At 30.2% G+C, this 12,072-nt stretch overlaps 1 protein-coding gene across 1 annotated transcript in view; it reads right to left on the reverse strand.

The window, feature by feature from the left end:
- LOC148614759 (G protein-coupled receptor 22-like) overlaps positions 1-12,072 on the reverse strand; it is a 46,521-nt gene that overhangs the window by 9,247 nt on the left and 25,202 nt on the right. Inside the window, exon 3 of the mRNA XM_088589100.1 lies at positions 11,085-11,257. The gene's annotated coding sequence lies outside the window, so the exon portion shown is untranslated. The remainder of the gene's footprint in view (positions 1-11,084; positions 11,258-12,072) is intronic.

A 12,072-nucleotide genomic window follows, 5' to 3' on the forward strand; every position in this document is an offset into this window, starting at 1 on the left:
AAATCAGCCATCTGATGCTGAGGAGAGAGAACCTAATACGGCAGGGGACTGAAACGTTCCGGATACCGTTCTTCATTTAAATTACACCTGTTTACCATTACATATATTACATCTGTTTATGTGTAAATGCCTAACTACATTTAAACAATATATCTATCAAATTTCAACTTTTAATTTTACGTTTTACAAAATTTGACGGGGGGTAACTTGGTGTGCGAACCAGTGTGCCTTAATGTAACTGTACAGTGCACCCTGGGCAATTTCTCACCGCCAACGGGCTGATGAAGTGTGACGGGTGTAAATAGTCAAATAATATAGTTCGAATTCCATAAAGGTCCTTCACAACGTCTATATTTAACTTAGAATGTTCTCATCAAATGGATTCATATTTGTCTTTTCTTTTTTTTGTTGTTTTGTTTTTTTGTTCTTTGTGCTAATATGACTGCTGGTTTACCGATTATGACACAATAGCATGAAATGTTATTTAATCACCCATTGTATATTCATGCCGCAATGAAAGAGGGGGGTTAAGTGCATTGATTTATGCCATAATTTCGTTTGAAATGCCTGTACCAAGTCAGGGCCATTGCGCTACCAGCTGCTATGGTGGTGTAATATCTATTTTTCCGATTTATTTTTGCCTTGACTTGACTATGGATCGGATTGGTGTTCGCTAATTTTGTTGCTAAGTCATATCTTATGTGTTTTTTTTATATGATGTTCGGAATTGAACTTTCAATTAACAAACTACTTTTAACTTTGAACTTATAAAATGTGTACGTTTACATCAGTTCCATAAAGTTTATGTAATTCATTTTATCACTGTGAGGTAAAGTATAGATAAACTCATATACATGTATAACTGTTTAAAACATTGAAACTGATATAGATAAAAATGCTTGGTATAATAGTTTACTTGCTTTTTCATGGTTAATCTTAATACAATTATAGGTTAAAGTTAAACAAGAGTCTATCTGCCAATAATCTAAATTCAAATGGTATGAAGGATACTAAAATCCATAGCTTAAAAGGTACGAATGTATCCAGTGATGGATTTTATACGCCTGTATTCAGAAATTAAAATGTATTAAATAGTCAGTGTGTGTGTCTTTCTGACTGTCCGTCCAAATAAAAAGAAAATAAAGGAATATATTCAGGGCATTGAATTGAATAAAACACTACATAGTGAGAAAATCTGTGCAAGTGTTGTCCGTTGTCTCTCTACTGTTAGCTCATAATAAAGAATCAAGCGTTCGAAAAATAGTTTTTATACTTATCAAATTAGTTTTTTTCTTAAATAATAATTCTTGATTCAATTCTAATGAATTAATTTCATTTAGAAGAACTTAAATATAATTTCACATTGTACACAATGTCAAAAATGGAATAATGAATAAATAAATAAATGTATTTACCATTGGAACGAAATTCTATCAGATAAATGAAAAGGATATATGTTTATAGTAATCTTATATTAATATTACAGGAACCATTGTGAAGTATAAAAGTCAAACTTCAAAATGATATATGCACATATTGAAAGCGAACACGGTATTTTAAGGTTATGAATAAGGTTAAGACTTTTTGATTATCTTACTTACTTGAAAAATTCAAAGTATGAAATGACCCTCGACAGCTCTCGATCACAGCAGGAAAATACTTGAAACTAGTAAATCAAGAGAATTCAAGCAAAGATAATTCCTGTGAAATAGTCTTGTCATATCGTGCGTGAAACACTGACATTAAATGTCATACTTAAAACAGTTTTTAATTAAAACAAATTAGTAACAGTGTCTTGCAACAATACAATATGTAAGTAATAAAACAAATCACTGTGTTCAGCTTTATAATATGTGATGAAGGATAAAAAAAATTAACAATAAAAGATTAACCTCCTTTACTTACTTATCGTTGGTAATCGCATCAATATATCCGATTATAGTTTAATTTATCAAGTACAGAATAGGTATGATGTAATTCAAAACAAATATTTGATGTAAGTATCAGACTATAGAAAGGTTGAAAAGCAACTAAAATATTACTATAAATTTTAAAATTAAAAAAAACAATCTTTGCGGTAAATAATGAAAATACCAAATACATAATCATTTCTTGAGTGCTTGTAATTGTTTTCAATGGATTATTTTATATCTTCTAACGACTACCGACTAATGAACTATAGCCAACAGTCGAGGAAAGGTATAATAAAAAAAGAAAGTCCGTATAACAGAGGGCTATATGAAGGAAAGTTGAAAACCATCGCAATAGTCATGACTTGGTACCCAGCAGGGTAAAATATTTTAAGATACTATTTTTACAATAATTTTAAGACTTAAATGCCCAACTAACTGCAGGCTTGGACATATTTTTTATAAACCCCTACCATGTCTACATACAATTGAAGAAAAAGCTAAATAGGAATAGTTCAATTGATTAAGGAAGAGACAAATAGAACAATTGCAACCAACATGAGCTTGTTCGTCGTTAGTATTTTAATTATCCTGATGTAACAACCTGTTCACTTTCCTGTTCATATGTGTATTGTATATAACTCCTAGATCCATATGGGTTTTTGTTTAAAATCAAAAAGATAGTAGTCAAGAATTAAAAAAGGAGTATTAAACTCTTAGATGACTACAGTTTATTCAATATGGAAAAAGCTGATATATCTATCACCCTTATCCTAGGGTGAATTATATTTCTTTATTTTACAATGTAATTTATGGATAGGTTATTATTTCAGAGAATGACAGTTCAGTTGCACAATACAAATAGTATATGTTTGGTGGCCCTGATTCTTCCAATATTTTTGCAATAATAACCTTAAGGGGTAGACCTAGGGTTAGGGACACAACTCTTAAAAATCAATGGAACGTTTGTATTTACCATTTTACAAGTATCGTATGTAAGCATCTAATTAATTTGGATTAATTTTATTCTGCTTCAAATGAAAGCTTGAGAGGCTTTGGTGAAATTGAATATGATGCAAACATATTGATTTCATGAGTTATGTCCTTTGACCTAGGTCTACCTCCTTAACATTTCAAGAAACAAAAATGATTGCGAGGGTAATTCACTAAATTTAATGAATCAACCATTAAGTTTTTGTATTGCATTAATACAATTTTTTATCGTTTATATGTTATCATTTACTTGAAATTGTTAAATATCTAAGCGATATTCAAAAGAATTTTAAAGGGTATAAGCGATTGCGCGCTTTTAAACCCGTGCAAAGGTATATACTTGTCCCGCTTTCAAAGGAATTGTATTTGTAAAGGAATGTTGTTAGTTTATCATTCACAGTTTGATGTTGGAAGGAATACAATCGAAATCCCTCCCACTCAAAACCCCTTTATTTCGATACCTTTTTCTGCTGTTTGTTTTTTTCCAGATAGAACAATATCATCAGTAACCACAAAGCGTCATGACTAACCATAGAATGTGTGTCTAGAAAAAAGATTGTGTGTTGTCGGAATTTATCAATCGTCCTACTGGTAGCCCGGTGGTGACTTTACAAACTTTATGATGGTTGCCCGTCAGTGAACATCAATATATTTATTTCATTCCTGCGTCAACATACAATTTGTTTGTTGACAAGTTGATTTTGTTGAATTCATTAAAGTCATGACAATTTTCGCCAAAACCTATAGTTGAGTTGTTTATTTTAATATAAGCATAACTAAAATCAATCGAATTGTTTTATTAGGTCATAAAATGATTCAGTTGATCATATTTCAAGAAATTTATATCAGCAATTCTGTATTTATGGTAATGGTTTTGTTTAATATATGCAATAATAAATTGTTAAAACATATCGCGACAGCAAAGATTTAACATGATCTTGATTTAGTTCCAATTAGTAAGGTAATCCATGTAACATTAATAACGTTTTTTTTTCATTTAACCTTACAAATGTTACATGATATATTTTAAGCATGAACGAATAATTTCATGTATATCTAATTGTTAATCGTAAATTAATGACGAACAATATGTAAACCGCATGGCATAATAAAAAATGCAAAACCATCATATTATTATATTAGATATATTAATCTACAGTTTTTATTATTGTAAAAACACTTTATTTTATTGAGTTCATTTTGTAATTGACCAAAACAAAAAAATGTATTATACTAAAGTGACATCTATTAAAACGATTTATTCTCTTGAGACGTCTTCCTTAATTAAATGTGACTTGGATCTACTGTTAATATCGCAAGGTTGAAACTCTTGTCAGATTAAATAGATAAAGCAATTGGTAAAAAAATATTATACATTATATTTTTAAATAAAAATGATGTAAAAATAAAAGTTTAAGGATAACAACATGATTTAAAGAACAATTTGAAACAATACAATGACAACATACATAAATTAGAAAGTGTACTCACTATTAGATTTTTAAGAAATTCAAATATGAATATCAGAGAAAATGACTGGATATATTAACCGAACATTTCTTTTTGTTAAATGATGAACAATTTAAGACAGTCAACTTCATTTTTATAAATGTCCAGTCTGTTAAAAACTGGGGTCTTTCATAAGCCACTGTAAACGCTCAAGCCAAACTAATAAATGTTAATCATCATTGTTACAATTACCGCATAACATGCTCATTGAGCTCCGATTACTGCTAACATGTGGAAAATTATGAGTATAGTTAGTTGAAGCTTTTAAGCTTGACGTCAATACATGTTATGCTATTCGTGAAGGTATGGCTGTAAGGATTTCCGGTACCGTGCTGTTGTACCATTTGATGTCCTATACATAAAGGTTATGTACACATTGACTGACTTGTCATTCACATTTAAGACATCAAGGTTATTTGAGTATAAATTCTTTTACTATCAATTAAACGATTATTTTAGCCCGTCCCATCGAAAATGAATGTCTTAAATCCATGCAATGTCTATCAATAAACCATATATAATTTGGTCTTTTCAATGACTTATTGCGTCTTGTCTTTATAATACATTATACCCTATACCCAAAATATAAACATAGTTTATTAAAGATCGGGTCAAATAAAAAAAAAACAACAGTATTTGCAATGTGCAAACTACATTACACGAAGAATAATGGATGATTGTTCTAAATTTTTTCCTCCGAGTTGATTTTTAAAGGCAGGTCTGCTCGTAATAGAACAGAATTGTTTTTTTAATAAATGATAGCTAAATCAGTCGTACATACATGCGCTAAGATTTGAAGGTAGATTTCTAGAGTTCATTACAAATATGATCAGAAATCTGTGTTGTTGTTTTCAAGTTTGGTAAAACCTAATGAGAACTGTTAGATCCTAGTAACAAACGTAATGAGAACTGCTTAGATAAAACGTCAATGACATTGTGGAACGCCACCAATATTGTAAAAAAAATCATTTCAGTGGATAGTTATTCATCGTGACGAATTCGTAGTTGTCCAACAATTATGTACACAATAGATATTTTATGGTCATTAATGCCAAAATATATATTTCAAAGAAATTCAGATACAGAAAAGTATAAATATATAAACACGCGACTTAATTCTCACTGAAATCATTTTAACAAACAAAATACAGCGGGTTATTCTTACCATCCTAACATTAAGAAATAATTTGAAAATGGCTTATAAGGATAACTTCCAGACAAAATGTTTCATACTTTTAAGAAGAACAACTTTGTACGAAATACTAATTGAAGCGCAATTACTGGCACTCGGAATCCACTCGCGAGAGGGAGATATTGCTTCAAACTTTGATATGAAAGTACTTAGGGTATGCATCTAGCTTGTTTACCTTATGGATGAATGGTGTTGATTTTTTCACCTTCTAAGTAAAGTTACAAACGGTATTGTATTGCAGGAACACTATTAATGTATTCAGTTAAAATTATTGACAACATCTTCGTGTCATTTCGATAAAAAGTTAAGATTCATGTATCGATAAAATAAATGGTTCCGTACTGAATTAACCTGCTATAATAGTAATTATAATCCGATCTTGTTTCTTCTACGATTTACATTAACAATGTATTGTCATTAATTTATATAGTACGATAAACAGAAACAATAAATGGGATTGATTATTTAACAGAAAATTAGACAAGGACAGCAGTAAATACAGACAAAGACAGCAGTAAATACAGACAATATTATCTCAATATTTACTACCCAAACTTAACGCTTCTATAAGTCGCAAAGTTTTCTAGAAAGTGAAGATGAAAAATAGTATGGAGAATATTAAAAAAATCAACAAACAGTTGGAGATCTATTTTTAAGTAACCATCTTATGACAAAATTGGACAGCCTCAAATCTAGAAGACACGATCGTGTGTGTTCGTAAAAGTTTTCAAGAAACATCCGGCCGTCAACATAACTTTGAATTCAACTGTTCTTAAGTAATACTTACTTACTGTATACATGACATTCTCCATTAATATTCCTTCAACATATCGAACATATCAATATCTCTATAATATCCTTAATTTATTATTCAGAATTGCTGACCTGCTAACAGTTTCTTGCTCCTATGTTAATAACTCCTGGAATCTATTAGCATAATTAACGCCTTTTGACTGTCAATTGCGATAATTGTGAAGACGATGCAGGCGCAAAATGTAGAGTAAAATAGAGATTTGTACTTTCAGCAGGCAAACGTAAAAACAAATGACATTGTATTTATTTTTCTTTGATTGAATTTTCTTTGAGTTGGACAATGTCATTCTCTGTACCATAAAATAGTTAAAAGCGTGTTATTCATTTATGAGTAATTCCATTGAATTATTAAAACCGACTGAAGAGTAGCGAAAAATGTATTTGCAGCGCAGGAAGGGATCGTTCCATTGGACTTGCACTTGAAATGTCGGATTTTGATGGAAAATTAGTCTTCATTTATAAATTATAAATACACCGCGCATGACTGTACTTTTAAGAAACTTAATAATTCTTCCATCCGTTAATGAAGGCTTATACATAAATTGTAATAAAAGTATCAAATGATAAACACCAGGCAATATTCAAAAGGAATAGTCAAAAACAGTGGCAATATCAAGGTAAAACCTGGAAAGTTGGAAATCACAGCAATAGTCTAAAATTGATACACGCATTTCCAATGGCAATGGTAGATTAAACTACATTTTATAGCGCACGTAATGTCACGATTAATATTCCCGGCATCTTACCATAGAAGTGGGCAGCATAAAATTGCCATAGGACATAGTACGAAAAATAAGTAATTTTGTTAAAATGATATGTTTTGTGTATATTTCATGTGACATGACAGGGCAAAAGTATATATATATATGGCTACAAATGTGAAGCTACTGACAATATATTCAGTCAATTATCACTCAATGCAATGCTTAAATAAAAATTAACATGAACACAAGGGGATTTGTTTTATGCTTACTTTCACCACATGAAGAATTATAAGAATCGATATTTACATCGACTGGCAGCATAGAACATCAAATCCATGCTTTACTTCTCTTATATATAGCTTTTGCAACATAAGTATGCTACACTGGAAAGGCGTAAATAGTAATTATCAAATGAGCAGAGTTAAAAACGTATTATTTTAGTTATTTGTAATTTCATTGCTTGATTATTGTAAAGCAAACTATTGAATTCACATTTCTATGATCTTTAAGCATACATGAGGTATAATTTTCACGAATATGGTACAATTATCGCTTCTAAAACTGATATTGAATGCAAGTTTCTATTACTATTTGTTTTGACCATATTTTGATATTGAAGTTGCAAATTATTAAAATGATTTCTTATATTTCATCATTCAGTGCACAAACAATTGTAAACAGACAATTGATAGTATAATAACACATGCACTAATATATTAGATGTGACTAATGCGTTGTCATATTATACTCCTGTCAGATTTTCCAAAAAAAATAAAGTGTAGAATTACATTGCGTCACATTATTTGAAACTGTAGTTTGCCATGATAGATATTCAATGTCAGATAACCCCTGAACATCAGAATTTAGAAAGTAAGCGCTGACTAAAGTTAAAACGATAAATAGTAATTTGAATACTCAAGGGATTAGCACTTTTCAAATATTTGTATTCCATTTCTCATACCTAAATAAATTTTACTTGTTTGTGACTATAAAAAGGATAACAAAATCTGTATCTTAATCATAACTCCCACATACCCGCTGCCGTTTTTTGCATATTAAAAGTTATCAGAAAATCGTTTTATTGCTTTGCTTCATTCAAGTGTAAATCATTTTAGTTCTAATCAAATTAAATGGCAAGTAATGTGTGAACTTAGCAAATCATAAATGAAAGTATATCTCATTAAAAAACTAAGATTTAAATGAGTTTATGCTTCGGTCAGTTATAAGCCCCAATGTTACCAAGTGAAGTTATTTAGACAATTCTGTTTGAGGATGAAAATGATATTTTTTGTACGATTTCTGCTTACTTATATTATAGGGAAATAAATTAAATTTATAACTATATTTCTATGGTGTTTTTTAAGTTTCAGATGAACTAGTATTTACTTTCCTCTTTCGTCTTTGAAGTTTTATGGTCGTCATCATGAACTCGTGGATCGTTATGGTGTATCCATCTGCACCATGAAAACTGATTTATTCAACGGGTCATAGTTTTCCTTTCCTCGTTTGTCTACCCCGGACTTGACTTTTTATGAGCAACTCGGCGGGTGTTTCTAGAAAAGCAGAGGACGCTTACCCTACCGGTACACCTGGTCCATGCTCCCAGTTTTTAGTGGAGTCCGAGTTGCTCATTTACTTTTGTTACTTTGTATGTATGATTTTAGCGGAAACTGAGATAGACAACATGTCGCTTTCGCTAACCATCTTTGTAAAGAACTTGATGACACTTTGTTTGCTTTTTTGTTTCATTTAGCATAACAATAATGAGACAATAAGCATGAAGATGCACATTACTTGGTAACACGTAATAGTTAATGTAGATGCGCCGTTTTCACTCATTGCTTTCCTAACTCTACCGTTGCTATGGTCAAAGAGGCGCCCATTGTTTTCCCTTATCAATCAGTTTCTATTGAAATTTCATGAAGTTGATCAATGAGAAAGTATATGTATCCTATCAATCCATTTATAACATTTTATTATTTTATCGGGTGCGATATAACTTTTCCCATATTTGCTTAGAGTTACTAATATACAAACTTGAGAACGTTTCTGCGTTCAAATTACCGATTTAAACAGTGCATTTAGAAATTATCAAAAGGTATTTTGTATAACAATTAAATGTATCATATAATGCAAAAGTGTTCTTGATTTTATAGTTTTATTTCCCTTTCAACTTCCTATAACATACAATATTGATATGCATTTTCCTTTATCTAGGAAAAAGAACAAAAGTCCTTTTATATGAATAAAGAATGATATAAATTAACATTTTACCGTATCTCATATTGTACATGGTAGACTAATAGGCAATTATCTGATATGAGAGAAAAAAAAATATACACATTACCGTTGACGTAATGGGAAAAAGCATTTGAAATTAGAGGAGCTTTGGAGTTGCAGAAATATAATGCTGAAAAAAGATGTTTCTACAGTTTTGGATTCTTTTTGTATAGGAAAGAACCACAAATTCATAATTTGTTTTATGTAAAAATAGCAATATAATGTTATAATTCGCTCATATATGCATTAAATTAAAATAAACTAACTTTGATTATCTCATATCTGTACAAATTGGTGTTCTATGAATTACGGTGTTTAATTATGTTTTTGAATATACCATTAGCCAAACAAAATATCTTCATCATTAACATAAAATCTGTCTTTTAAAAATGCCGCCAATTCAATTGTTTGTGAAAGTTAAAGCAAGATACCATGTCTAAAAACGAGGGACTAAATCTAGACCAAAACAAATGGTACCCTATATGAACACTAAATTTATTATGAAAAACAAACACAAATAAAAGCATAAAAGAGCAACTTAAAAAATCACTAGAAACTGTGGGTAAGATAGATTTAAATGGAGCACAATTAATTAAAAGTATCTTTGACCTACGTTTAGGCGTTTAATTATCCTGTATATCATTGACCTATATGCGTAATTGCGCACATGTACTAAATGTTTAAACCATCAATCGGTATGTCCGATTAATAAAATCAACATTGAATATAACTCAACACAATCTATTTGTGTAAATATTTGTGAGAAACAGGCAAAATTGGAAAAATCAGAAACATTCGGGAAATAATTTAACATACTTCCAATTGCTAGTTGTTACATTTATTCTGTACAATCGGAAGAAGTTTAGAAACCTCAATGGAAAGTACATTTATAAGTACTAGCGCACTTAGTCTTGAAACGATATTTAATGAAATAATTTTTAATTAACTGAGTCAAATTATTTTGCATTGAAAATTTCAGTGGCAACACCAACATGTAACGTAATGTTAAATTGATGAGTGTATATGCGAAAGTAAGCCTTATACCTCGTTAAATCGTTGACCAGTTGCTTTATAATCCTACTTAAATTTCTGAAAATGTACTTCAAATTTTATCGAAAGGTTAAGGCGATATTTAATCTATGATACACCACTGTTTTCATGAATATCGTAGAGGTCATGTCTATAAGCAATGCGATTACCATTATATGAGTACTGCATGCAATATCGTTTTTTAAAGTGCTTGCCGGTTATACGGAAGAAAGAATTTTAGGGAATCTGTTTTTACATACGTAGTCTAGTCAGAACATCACATCACTATCCTATCAACGGTTAGTTTTACTTAATTACAATAAGGTTATGACTACAATATATATATTCAAACTTCTCGGAGGATACTGGTAGTTGATATATCAGAACATTTTAAAAGTCGGCTTTTACTTTTTGAGTTTGATTGGAACTGATTTGAGAGATACAAGTCTCATATCATTCTTAAGCACTTACTTTTAAGCAAATTAAGTCGTTTGTTAAAAATATTATAGGACAAAAACAAACATTAATTTTTTGTATTATATTTTGTGTGTGTTTGACATCAAACTTATTAAAGCAGTCAGTGATTCTAAACAAACACCATTCTTGCTTTAACCTCACCATAACTTGTCGGTTGAAACAGAAAAGACATCTTACCTTAACTAAACGTCCATACTAATGATCACACCAGTCATGCTTCCGCTTATCCAACGAGGTAAACATCGTACTGCACATTGCAAATGGCAAAGTTTTTAGCACGAATCAATAAAAAAAGCGGGAAATCACCATCAAGGTATACCACTAGTATAACAGATCAGTTGTTAATCAGTCTGAAAAATAAATTATTATTAGCGGCTTTATATGGTTAGTTGATTCTGTCAATCGTCAACAAATAGAATTTAATTGGTTACAAGCGTCATTGGTTCATCGTATGTACTTAGACCAATGACGCTACTTATAGGTATTCAACGTTATTTTATACAAACATAGTGGATAACGTGAAAATGTGGCAACGGAAGATGGCGAATATAATTTACATAACATGATAAAAAATCACTTCTGGTAGGTATTCATAGATACATACCCTAATCAATCTGTTGAAGCATTGTCAAGGGAGATATTACATTGTTTAATAACATTTTTTCAAGAAGGTTTCTAAAAAATGATGCTCTATCAATTTATTTTAGTTATTAAACTACACTATTCATTTTTTAATCAAGTGACTAACCAATAGTATTTCCACTGAATAAAGAGATCAAGACAAGCATGTAAGATTTCAATTACAAATAAAATACTTGTAAAGATTCAAGTACGCCCATTATATGATATAACGCACAAAATGACAAATCATCACTTGTATATTTTATTAGCATTTAAAACAACTTATAATTTACCAGTTATAAGCTTATATTTCATTCTATAAATTATCATACATAAAAACTGATACTATCCTTTCGTTGTCTACAATTGAGAGGTACCTGTCGACCAAAATAGGTTCTTTAGACCAAAGAAAATGCATGTTTTCTGCAAACCGTATCTACGATAAAAAATCGACTTGTGTATTATAAGAGTAGATACCTACTTTATTTCACCTGGTGTTTTCCAACATTTTGCTTCAGTTTTGAACATGTTCCATTTGTTTTAA

This window comes from Perna viridis, chromosome 6, assembly GCF_037379345.1.
Source record: "Perna viridis isolate PV_CMFRI_1.1 ecotype Kerala chromosome 6, ASM3737934v1, whole genome shotgun sequence".
In the NCBI taxonomy this organism is placed as follows: Eukaryota; Metazoa; Mollusca; class Bivalvia; order Mytilida; family Mytilidae; genus Perna; species Perna viridis.